General features: G+C 41.5%; 1 protein-coding gene across 1 annotated transcript in view; it reads right to left on the bottom strand.

Annotated features, from left to right (window-relative positions):
• Nucleotides 1-12,448, bottom strand: part of LOC129535926 (putative tetratricopeptide repeat protein 41) — a 78,115-nt gene that overhangs the window by 1,539 nt on the left and 64,128 nt on the right.

Below are 12,448 nucleotides of genomic sequence, written 5' to 3' on the forward strand. Positions count from 1 at the left end.
AGGACTGAGCCACTAAGCAAGCAAGAATTTCCCTGGTGGCTCAGACGGTAAATGATCCACCTACATGCGGGAGACCTGGGTTCAATCCCTGGGCTGGGAAGATCCCCTGGAAAAGGGAACAGCAACCCACTGCAGTATTCTAGCCTGGAGAATTCCATGGACAGAGGAGCCTGGCAGGCTACAGTCCATGGGATCACAAAGAGTCAGACACAACTGAGTGACTTTCACTTGTGTAGGGGAATGTCCTATTCTCAGAAGACACATGCTGAAGTATTTAGAAATAAAAATGTCACATCTGCAACTAACTTTCAAATAATCCAGAAAATACATATATATTTGTGTGTGTGAAAGGAAGAACACAAATGTGACCATAATGTTAACAATTAGTGACCACAGATGATGCGTACGTAGGTGTTCATTATACAGTGTCCTGTGTCATTGTCAATAATTAATATAATTCTCTAAAATATGTGAAAAGTAAAGAAAAAAATTATTTGCGAGTGGCACTCATTTATTCATTTTACCCACTTACAAGACTGCTTTTAAGGGGCTAAATTGATATTGTTGATTACAAACATAACGTAAGGCCAGTGCCTGTAGGGCATCAATCTGGATACTTGATAAGAGACTGAAAGTGAAAGTGTTAGTTGCTTAGTCATGTCTGACTCTTTGAGACCCCATGGACTGTAGCCCGCCAGGCTCTTCTATCCAAATAATTCTCCAAGCAAGAATACTGGAATGGATAGCCATTCCCTTCTCCAGGGGATCTCCCTGACCCATAGATCAAACCCGGGTCTCCTGCATTACAGGCAGATTCTTTACTGTCTGAGTCACCAGGGAAGCCCGATATGAGACTACAGAGTATTTAAAGGTAAAAAATTCTGACAGATGGCCTAGCCAGCATCCCTGTATTAATATCAATAACAATAAACACTGCAATTTATGTAATTACCATCTATCTGGTGTGTGTAACCCTATAAGGTACAAACTATCATCACTTATCTTTATTTGTCATTATTAATATTTACTCTCTTTAATAGGACACACATCCACAGGATTCAAAGATGAAAACGTATAAATATGTGAAATAAAAAGCATCTCTCCCATCTTGGTCCCCATCTGTGCAGTCTTCTCCAAAAACAGGTGTTCTTTCAAAGAATATTTTGGGCACGTCACTGGCTTTTAAAGACGAGAAAACTGAAAGAGGTCTAGTCATTCGCTTCAGTTTGTGGTCGAACAATCTTGGGGCAGCCTCATCCACCAGCCCGTGCCCCTGACTCTATGTGAGGCTCCCTCTCCCCTGCTACTGGACTGACCTTCTGCATATCTGCACTGTGACTGTCTGCAGAGAGGTTCTCTCTGTAGCTCTGCTGCAGGGGTCATAGCACAGATCTCACAGTGCTTCTGCTGCCAATGGGGAGTTTCAGCTGTTGGCTCATTTAGTAATCAATGGCTATTTTTCTTCTTTGGGAATTATTTTCATGACTCGTGTGAGATTCTCAGTTGCCCCAACAAAGCTCAGCAGAAATTACCTGCAAATTACCCTGCTCGGGATGACCACGTTGTATTGGCCATGCGTGCCTGAGTGCTAAGTCGTTTCAATCCTGTCCAACTCTTTGTGACCCTAGGACTGTAGCCTGCCAGGTTCCTCTGTTCATGGGGTTCTCCAGGCAAGATGGAGTGGGGTGCCATGCCCTTCTCCAGGCAGTCTTCCCAACCCAGGGATCAAACCTGCGTCTCTTCCATCTCCTGCATTGGCAGGCAGGTTCTTTACCACTAGCACCACCTGGGCCTGAACACACCTTAAAAGGTCAAGTAGAAAAACACAGAGCCAGAATGTCTCAGGTGCTGGCAGCTGATCAAGAACTCATTCCTAGAGTTCCTGCGGATGTCGATAACCAGGCACGCAGACTGTTCCTCCTGCCCGAAGGCTCTTTAGGAGGTTCTGACTTGCTGGGAGGCTGAAACTGTCCCCCAGACCAGCTGCTGACGCCCCTGGCACACTCTTTCATGCCTGTGCTCCCCACACTCCCTTTTGACCACACACCTTGGCTCCTCAGGCCCCTTTACCCTCATGACCCATCTGGACCTGTATCGACAGCTTTGACTTCAGAACTTTCTTAAATGCAACCTATCTCTTTCTGGCAGCAAGCAGAGTAGTTGCCAGGAGGGGACATTCTTAGCTCAGGCCCAACCGCAGTTCACCCATCTTCCCTCAGTGGGGGTACCAACCGGACAGCACTATCCAGCTCAGTCAGTCCTTTCAATCCAAGTAAGAAGAAAGACCAGGATGAGTTCATCTGCATACAAAAGAGGTCACTGAACCTCCTGCCCACTTCAAGTTTCCATTCTGGGGACCTCCCTGGTGGCCCAGTGGCTAAGACTCCAGGCATTCAATGTAGGGGGACCAGGTTCGATCCCTGGTCAGGGAACTAGATTCCACATGCCACACTAATAGTTTGCATGCCACTGCAAAGACGGAAGACCCTGAGTGCTGCAACTAAGACTCGGCACAGCCAAATTAACTAATTCATTAATTTTTAAAAATTTTCATTCTGGATGGGAGGGGACCTAACTTTCATTGCAGACTCTGTTGGTCGTTTTACATACAGCGTCTCGTTAAGTCTTCAGAATAACCCTGTGGGCAGAGATGATCATCCTCTTTCTGCCATTAGAAAATTGAGACTCAGAGAGCTCATGTCCACAAGCCTAGAAAATAGCAGAACTGGGATTTAAACCCAGATCCCGAGATCTAAGGACCATAACTTCTAGAAATGGGAAAAGAGAACATTCTTCTCCTTCTCACATTGGTTCCTTATGAGATTTTCTATAAAACCACAACCAGGAAGGAAGCATCCATTACCTTTTCCACTGTGTACCTCACAGCCACATCTGCCCGTTTCCAAGGGAGTGTGAATTGGGGATGGGAGTGAGGGGGAAGGTCCTAGGACCTAGCTTCCTTAATAATCTGTTCTTGTACTTTAAACGATAAATTTTCCTAGTTCCCCCGCCTTTTTTTTTCAGTGCTTAATAGTAAAAAATAAAGTAGCATCTTTATTATTTTAGTACTTCCTCTGGAAAAAGAAAGTAAGATACTTTCTCCAAAGGCAGTCCTCTGTCCTTTTAAGTAATCTAAGGTACAACTTCTTCTAACCTTTAGTCTACTGAAATTTAAGCCTGTTCCTCTTGCTTCATATAATATTTGCTTTTACCTAATAGGTAGATTTTTATACTGCCAGTCCTGTGTTCATTTCCTCCCCAGGGCACACAACTATAATTTAGGTTGCTGTCACCAAGTAACAAGCAAAATTGCAGGTGTTGGTGGAGAGCCTCAGGAAGTTTCCCTGAACAAGTACAGACTATGGACCCTGCCCACCAACGAGCTTCCCCACTGTGCTTGGAGCGAATAGTTAAGAAGTGGAAACAATCACAGCCTATATTCTCCAGAAGACAGACTGCCGACATGTAATGAGAAAGGAGAATTAAGCAGGACTTCAAGGTTCTCTGTTTAAACTTTCCTTTTGTTTCTTAAGTATGACTAGGCACAGTTGGGCCCATGTAAGTATGACTAAAGTTTGTCAGAAGTCTTTCCATTTGAGAAATGAAGCTTGTTGACTCCTCCTTTCAATAAATGTATGTCTATAAACAGACTAGGGAGGGGAAAAGTTGTCGATCATTGTCCCAAACGAAGCAATAAAAGCTTGCAATAGGATGTTTCCTTGCACTGTATTGCCACCCTATAGAAAACAATAAAAGGTTATGGGGATGTGGGGGTTGGGGAGGGGAGTGGATCTTTCCCTTTACCCTCTCCACAAAGGCCACTGGCTAGTCTGCACAGAGGGACCTGGAAGCGGATGGCGGGCAGCGCCCTCTATCTTCTGCCCCAAATACAGCAGGCACTCACTCTACCAATTCAAGGGGCTGGGCCTCTGCAGACCCCATCTCTGGAGAGAAGGAACAGATGCATTGTTCTCTCTTACACAGCTTTTGTTCCTACCACTCTACCAAAATTGATAGTTCCCTATGACCATTCTGCTGCTAAATGCAACGGTGTGTCTTAGATCTGGTGGTCAGTTCTCAGACCCCTCCTTTCTTGGCATCCATGATTTTACTGATTCTCTGCTACCTCTAGAGCCACTCCTCATCTCTCACTACAACACTTTCCTCAGCCCTTCTTTTTTTTTTCCACTTTATTTTTTAATTGAAGGATAATTGCTTTACAGAATTTTGTGGTTTTCTCATTCCAGGGAGCCTAGCCTGCCCCACTGAAGGCCTGGGGTCTTCTGCTGTCACCTAGAGGTTGTTTTGTAGAAGTTGTTCCATATCTTGAGTTTTTGATGTATCCGTAGGGAGGCTGGTGATCTCTCTGTCTTACTCCTCCACCATTTTCTTCCTTCTTTCTTTCTTCATCTCTTTGGCCCATCTCCTAAGTTCTGTCTCCTGCCATCTTCTTGTCTTATATTCTTTTTGGCTCTTTCAACTTTTCCACAGGGTTTGGCCAACACCTGTGTACTAAGGACTTCCAAAGGTTTTTCTCCATTTCAGTCTGCTAGCTTGGAGAAGGAAATGGCAACCCACTCCAGTGTTCTTGCCTGGAGAATCCCAGGGACGGGGGAGCCTGGTGGGCTTCCATCTATGGGGTCACACAGAGTCGGACACGACTGAAGTGACTTAGCAGCAGCAGCAGCAGCAGCAGCTTCTAAGCACCATATTCTGCCTACTGAACATCTCCACTCAGATAAGAGATTCAAGTTCAGCAGGTCCCAAATTAGTTCATCGTGGCTCCCATTCCACCTCTCAACTTCATGCTTCCTGCCTTGGAATGCCGACAGCTCCATCCACCCAGCTGCATTGGCCATGGGTATAGACACAAACTGGAGAAGGCCTCTGACTAGTCCCTCTCCCTCACCTGCTATATCCAATCAGGCACTAATTTCAATTTTACCTACTAAATCACAAATATACTCTTTTCTATTTATCTTGGCCCTCTCTTAGTGAACACAGGGGAGTTTCCATTCTCCTCTTGATCAATTCCATCCTCTATTCAGCCTCAAGAGTGCTGGATCTAAAGCACAAAATCTAGGGACTTCCCTGGTGGTCCAGTGACTAAGACTCCAGTCTCCCAATGCAAGGGGCTAAGGTTCAATCTCTGGTCAGGGAAATAGATTCCACATGCCACAACTAAGACCCAGCACAGCCAAATAGATAAAAATAAAAATTTTTTTTAATAGATAAGATTCCTCCCAATAAGACCACAAACTCCCAGAGCCCAAAAATAGTAGAAAGAGTTCAGAATTTCAGGTCAGGTGCCTGGGTTCCAAGTAATAAGTCTACTGCTTAGTAGCTGCAAATTTTTGGAATGTCACTTGGTCTTTCTGAGCCTCAATGATTCTACAATAATATCTAACTGATAGGAAGCTCTGACAAGCTGTACTGGGATAAGTCATATGAAATATCTTCTATTTCCTCAGCTTTAAAATTGCTGAGTCATATCTAGAGTCTGTTTCAGGTTTAAAAGTTTAAGCTTATAAGGGATATTTGACATTCTTTTGCAACCAAGAGCATTTACAAATATACAACCATTGTACTGTATAGTATATAATATGTTATTGTACTGTATAATAATAATGTTACAAATCATTCAACATACATAACATGTAAAAAAGAATCTCTGCTAACAGACAAAAACTGGATTGCTGGATTAACCAAGGGCCCTCTATTTCCTCTGCAGGACTTTCCACATGATGCCCAGGACACATTAAAAGCCTACATCTACAGGGCTCATCTCCAATGTGCTAGCATGCTTCTGCTCCTAACTGTGCCATTCTAACATGACCAAGACTCAACTGCATTTGTTAAGTCAGTTCAGTTCAGTTGCTCAGTCATGTCCAACTCTTTACAACCCCATGGACTGCAGCACACCAGGCTTCTCTGTCCATCAGAAACTCCCAGAGCTTGCTCAAACTCATTTCCATCAAGTCAATGATGCCATCCAACCATCTCATCCTCTGTCTTCCCCTTCTCCTCCTGCCTTTATTCTTTCCCAGCATCACGTCTTTTCCAATGAGTCAGTTCTTCACATCATGTGACCAAAGTATCGGAGTTTCAGCTTCAGCATCAGTCCTTCCAATGAATACTCAGGATTGATTTCCTTTACGACTGACTGGTTTGATCTCCTTGCAGTCCAAGGGACTCTCAAGAGTCTTCTCCAACATCACAGTTCAAAAGCATCAGTTCTTTGGTGTTCAGTTTTCTTTATAGCCCAACTCTCATATCCATACATGACTACTGGAAAAACCATACCTTTGACTAGACGGACCTTTGTCAGCAAAGTAATGTCTCTGCTTTTTTTAAAATTTTTTTATTTTTTTTATTTAAGGATAATTGCCTTACAGAATTTTTCTGTTTTGTCAAACCTCAACATGAATCAGCCATAGGTATACATATATCCCCTCCCTTTTGAACCTCCCTCCCATCTCCCTCCCCATCCCACCCCTCTAGGTTGATACAGAGCCCCTGTTTGAGTTTCCTGAGCCATACTGCAAATTCCCATTGGCTATCTATTTTACATATGATAATGTAAGCTTCCGTGTTACTCTTTCCATACATCTCACCCTCTCCTCCCCTCTCCCCATGTCCATAAGTCTATTCTCTATGTCTGCTCCTACACTGCTGCCCTGTAAATAAATTCTTCAGTACCATTTTTCTAGATGCCAAATATATGTGTTAGAATACAGTATTTATCATTCTCTTTCTGACTCACTTCACTCTGTATAATAGGTTCTAGGTTCATCCACCTCATTAGAACCAACTCAAACACGACTGAGCAACTGAACTGAACTGAACTGAATATTGCATTGTGTCCATATACCACAATTTCTTTATCCATTCATCTGTCGATGGACATATAGTTTGCTTCCATGTTCTAGCTATTGTAAATAGTGCTGCAATGAACAATGGGATACATGTGTCTCTTTCAATTTTGGTTTCCTCAGGGGATATGCCTAGGAGTGGGATTGCTGGGTCATATGGTGGTTTTATCCCTAGTTTTTAAAGGAATCTCTATACCGTCTTCCATAGTGGCCGTATCAGTTTCCATTCCCACCAACAGTGCAAGAGTGTTCCCTTTTCTCCACACCCTTTTTAGCATTTATCGTTTGTAGACTTTTTGATGAGGGCCATTCTCACTGGTGTGAGGTGATATCTCATTGTAGTTTTGATTTGCCTTTCTCTATTAAAGAACTATGTTGAGCATCTTTTCATGTTAGCCATCTGTATGTCTTCTTTAGAGAAATGTTTAGGCCTTTTTCCTACTTTTTGATTGGGTTGTTTGTTTTTCTGGTATCGAGTTGTATGAGCTGCTTATATATTTTGGAAATTAATCCTTTGTCAGTTGTTTCATTTGCTATTATTTTCTCCCATTCTGAGAGTTGTCTTTTCACCTTGCTTATAGTTTCCTTTGCTATGCAAAAGCTTTTAAGTTTAATCAGGTCCCACTTGTTTATTTTTGTTTTTATTTCCATTACTCTAGGAGGTGAATCATAGAGGATCTTGCTTGATTTATGTCATCGAGTGTTCTGCCTATATTTTCCTCTAAGAGTTTTATAGTTTCTGGTCTTACATTTAGGTCTTTAATCCATTTTGAGTTTATCCTTGTGTATGGTGTTAGGAAGTGTTCTAATTTCATTCTTTTACATGTAGCTGTCCAGTTTTACCAGCACCATTTATTGAAGAGGCTGTCTTTGCCCCAGTGTATATTCTTGCCTCCTTCGTCAAAAATAAGGTACCCATAGGTGCACATGAGTTTATTTCTGGGCTTTCTATCTTGTTCCATTGGTCTATATTTCCGTTTTTGTGCCAGTACCACACTGTTTGATGACTGTAACTTTGTAGTATAACCTGAAGTCAGGAAGCTTGATTCCTCCAGCTCCATTCTCCTTCTCAAGACTGCTTTGGCTGTTCGGAGTCTTTTGTGTTTCTATATGAATTGTGAAATTTTTTGTTCTAGTTCTATGAAAAATGCCATTGGTAATTTGATAGGAAGCACATTGAATCTGTAGATTGCATTTGATAGTATAGTCATTTTCACAATATTGATTCTTCCTACCCAGGAACATGGAATATCTCTCCATCTGTTTATATCATCTTTGATTCCTTTCATCAGTGTCTTATAATTTTCTGTGTACAGTTCTTTTGTCTCCTTAGGTAAGTTTATTCCCAGATATTTAATTCTTTTTGTTGCAGTGGTGAATGGGATTGATTCCTTAATTGCTCTTTGTGGTTTTTCATTGTTAGTATATAGAAATGCAAGTAATTTCTGTGTATTGATTTTGTATCCTGCAACCTTGCTAAATTCACTGATTACGTCTAGCAATTTTCTGATACTATCTTTAACGTTTTCTATGTACAGTATCATGTCATCTGCAAACAGTGAGAGCTTTACTTCTTCTTTTCCGATCTGGATTCCATTTCTTTTTATTCTCTGATTGCTGTAGCTAGGACTTCCAGAACTATGTTGAATAACAGTGGCAAAAGTGGACACCCTTCTCCTGTTCCTGATCTTAGGGGCAATGCTTTCAGTTTTTCACCATTGAGAATAATGTTTGCTATAGGCTTATCAAATATGGCCTTTACTCAGTTGAGATAGGTTCCTTCTATGCCCATTTTTTGAAGAGTTTTAATCATAAACAGGTGCTGAATTTTGTCAAAGGCTTTTTCTGCATCTATTGAGATGATCATATGGTTTTTATCTTTCAATTTGTTAATATGGTGTATCACATTGATTGATTTTAATATATTGAAGAACCCTTGCATCCCTGGAATAAACCCAGCTTGATCATGGTGTATGAGCTTTTTGATGTGTTGCTGAATTCTGTTTGCTAAAATTTTGTGGAGGATTTTTGCATCTGTGCTCATCAGTGATACTGGCCTGTAGTTCTCTTTTTCTGTGTGTCATTGTCTGGTTTGGTGTCACGGTGATGGTGGCCTCATAGTTTGGAAGTGTTCCCTCTTCTGCAATTTTTTGAAAGAGTTTTAGAAGGATGGGCATTAGTGCTTCTCTAAATGTTTGACAGAATTCTCCTGTGAAGCCATCTGGTCCTGTGCTTTTGTTTTTGGGGAGATTTTTGATCACAGCTTTAATTTCAGAGTTGTTCATAATTTATATTTCTCCCTGGTTCAGTCTTGGAAGATTGAACTTTTCTAAGAATCTGTCCATTTCTTCCAGGTTATCTATTTTATTGCCATATAGTTGTTCATAATAGTCTCTTAAAATCCTTTGTATTTCTGCATTGTCTGTTGTAACCTCTCCTTTTTCATTTCTAATTTTGTTGACTTGATTCTTATCTCTTTTTTTCTTGATGAGTCTGGCTAAGGATTTGTCAATTTTGTTTATCTTCTCAAAGAACCAGCTTTTAGAGTTTTATTCATCTTTACTATTGTTTCTTTCATTTCTTTTTCATTTATTTCTGCTCTGATCTTTATGATTTCTTTCCTTCTACTAATTCTGCTTTTTAATATGCTCTCTAGGTTGGTCATAGCTTTTCTTCCAAGGAGCGAGCATCTTTAAATTTCATGCCTCAGTCACCATCTACAGTGATTTTGGAGCCCAAGAAAAGAAAGTCTGTCACCTTTTCCATTGTTTCCCACCTATCTGCCAGGAAGTGATGGGACCAGAAACCATGATCTTAGTTTTCTGAATGTTGAGTTTCAAGCCAGCTTTTTCACTCTCCTACTTCACCTTCATCAAGAGGCTCTTTAGTTCCTCTTCACTTTCTGCCATAAGGGTGGTATCACCCTTATTTGTTAGTAATTTTGGTAATTGACCTAAGTATGGTACACACTAGTAACATAAGAGTGTGAAGTGAAAGACAGCTGTTTTCTATGAAAAATAGTCTGAAAGTTTTGGAATTATGAATGAACAAGAAAACCGTAAAAGACTGAAGGCAGAAAAAGGCAACCATTGAAAGGATCCTGCCCAGAAGTATCACAACTGCCTGAAGTTCTCATCCTCCAGAAACCAAAACTAAAAACTGTGAATGAGGCATTTTGAGAGATATGACATTCAATTCCAATCAGAGGACCCATTAAAAACAAAGATCTTAACTTCGAATTTTAAAGTTGAGGCAAAGAATTACATGTACATGTTTAAGTTAAAATGAAAATGTAACGTCTGTCTTTATCACTTCCCTGACTTTTCTGATTCAGGGACCTCCTGCTAGAAAGAAGAGGACTCTGGCTGAGCCAAGCGTTTTAAAATCAAATGAGGAAAGGAGGACTGACTCACCCCACTTAAAGTCACCCACTAGTGCCTTTGTTTAAGCTCTTCCAAGTGTGACTGAGATATTTGGCATTTCTTCTGTAAAAGATTCCCAGGGAGAGGGGAGTCACAGAATGTTCATCTACCATACTTCATCCAAAATACACAATTCCATATACAACACTCAGCAAGACAGACTGGAACATGAAAGCCACAGTTGTTTCCTCCCCCCACTGAAATGATTTCTCAATAGGTGGATTTAAACATTTATAAGAGAAGAAGACTTAAAGACAAAAAGATTGGTCTGTGTCAAAGGTGGCAGAGAACAAAATCACAAAAACCCTCTTTCCACGTCTGGGTTTGTCTTAAGTTTCTAGGATTAGCAGTTTTAGGAGGTTAAGGTTTGTTCTTGAAACTGGATCCAAGTGCAGAGGAGAAGAGCTGTAAAGGAAATACTGAACATAAAGAATTTCATTTTTTAATAAATGCCTCATGAAAACATGATCAGAAGAAGAAATGAACCTCAGGATTATCACCCTCTCCGGAACCCATCATTTTACTATGTCATTTGCATGCTTAGTCATTCAGTTGTGTCCAACTTTCTGCGACCCCATGGACTGTAGCCCGCCAGGTTCCTCTGTCCATGGGGTTTCCCAGACAAGAATACTGGAGTGGGTTGCCATTTCCTCCTCCAGGGAATCTTCCCAACCCAGCAATCGAACTGTGTCTCTTATGTCTCCTACATTGGCGTGTGGGTTCCTTACCACTAGTGCCACCTGGGAAGCCAAATTTCTTTTTCAATATGTGCTCAGTATAATCTCATGCATAAAATTGTCATAAGCATAATTAAAACAGGAATGATCACTGCTGGACGCCCACTATTTTTATACCCCTTGGAAGATTATACTGTAGCCTATACATTGATTAAATGTAATAAAAGACTAAGGAAGATGCAGGTGCCAAGACTTTCAAGCTAGTAATTATCATCATTAATCTATAATCCAAACTGATATCTAAAATGTCCCCTAAAGATTATTGTTCTCAATAGGCTAAAATACAATTACAGTCACTTCTTTTAATGTTGTTCTCCTGGAGCAGAGCCATCACTTCTATCGGAAAGCCAGGCAAATTGTGTAACCCCCCAGAAAGAACCTGTTTATCCACTTTCCCCACACTTCCGGCACTGATACAGCACAGTGACAGACCCACATAGTTAGCACTCTTTCTGATGCTTTGAAGATACAAAGAATAAATGACAAGACTCTTGCCCCTGGCAGTTCACAGTCTGTTTGAAAGGTCAAAATACTCACAGAAATAGAAATAAGGTCAAAACTGGGTTATTTGAGCTCCTTCATGACACTGGACATACAAGATGATTTGAGCATCTTGTGTGAGAAATCTCTGGTGATGACGATGCTGGAGGAATGCAGGACTCTAGGTTTCTAACACTCCCTGGCTTTGTAAAAACCTTGCAGATCTTAAGGCAACATCCCAAGTCACTGACCCAGCCCTTGGGGCCTGTGGCACCTCTCTGATATCCCCCTAGTGCACCCTCTCCCCTCTACATTAGTTTCTGCATCCCAGCCCCATTGGTCCCTTTTGTTCCTTCCCAATTTGCAAATTCTGTCCTCACTGTCTAGATGACTCCTTTCCCTTCCCACCACTTCACAAGCAAGTCCTCCTCCTCTAGATTCAGTTTCAGCATCACTTCCTAAGAAGCACCCTCCACCCATGCCCCTCCATCTAACAGATCGAGGTCCCCCGTTAGCACTTGTACTTGGCCATGATAGCACTTTGCCAAATTGTAGTTCAACCATTGTGTGTTCATGCCATTTCTATTGTGGCATTTTCCACAATTGCAGCTAAACCGTCTTATATTTATTAATAGTTGTCTGACAGCTGTTGGCCTCAATGTGAGCTCAGTGAAGATAGTGTAGGTCTACCAGTCCTTCTCACTGCTCTGTCTCCAGGAATTAAAACAGAGATCGTCACCAAACAAGATTTTCTCACTGGCCAAACTCTACTCAGGCTCTCTGAGCTTTTTCAACTAGGCTTGACTTTTGGGCTTCTATGTTCATCTCTATAGAGTCCAATTCTTCCAATCAGGAAGAATCCTGCTGAGTTTAGCTCTCCTCCAACCTGATCACCTTTGGTATCTAGGCAGATTTCTCATCTTCCACCACCCACCAG

This window comes from Moschus berezovskii, chromosome 6 (assembly GCF_049115385.1).
Source record: "Moschus berezovskii isolate FMDL1 chromosome 6, NW_MosBer_1.0, whole genome shotgun sequence".
NCBI lineage: Eukaryota > Metazoa > Chordata > Mammalia > Artiodactyla > Moschidae > Moschus > Moschus berezovskii.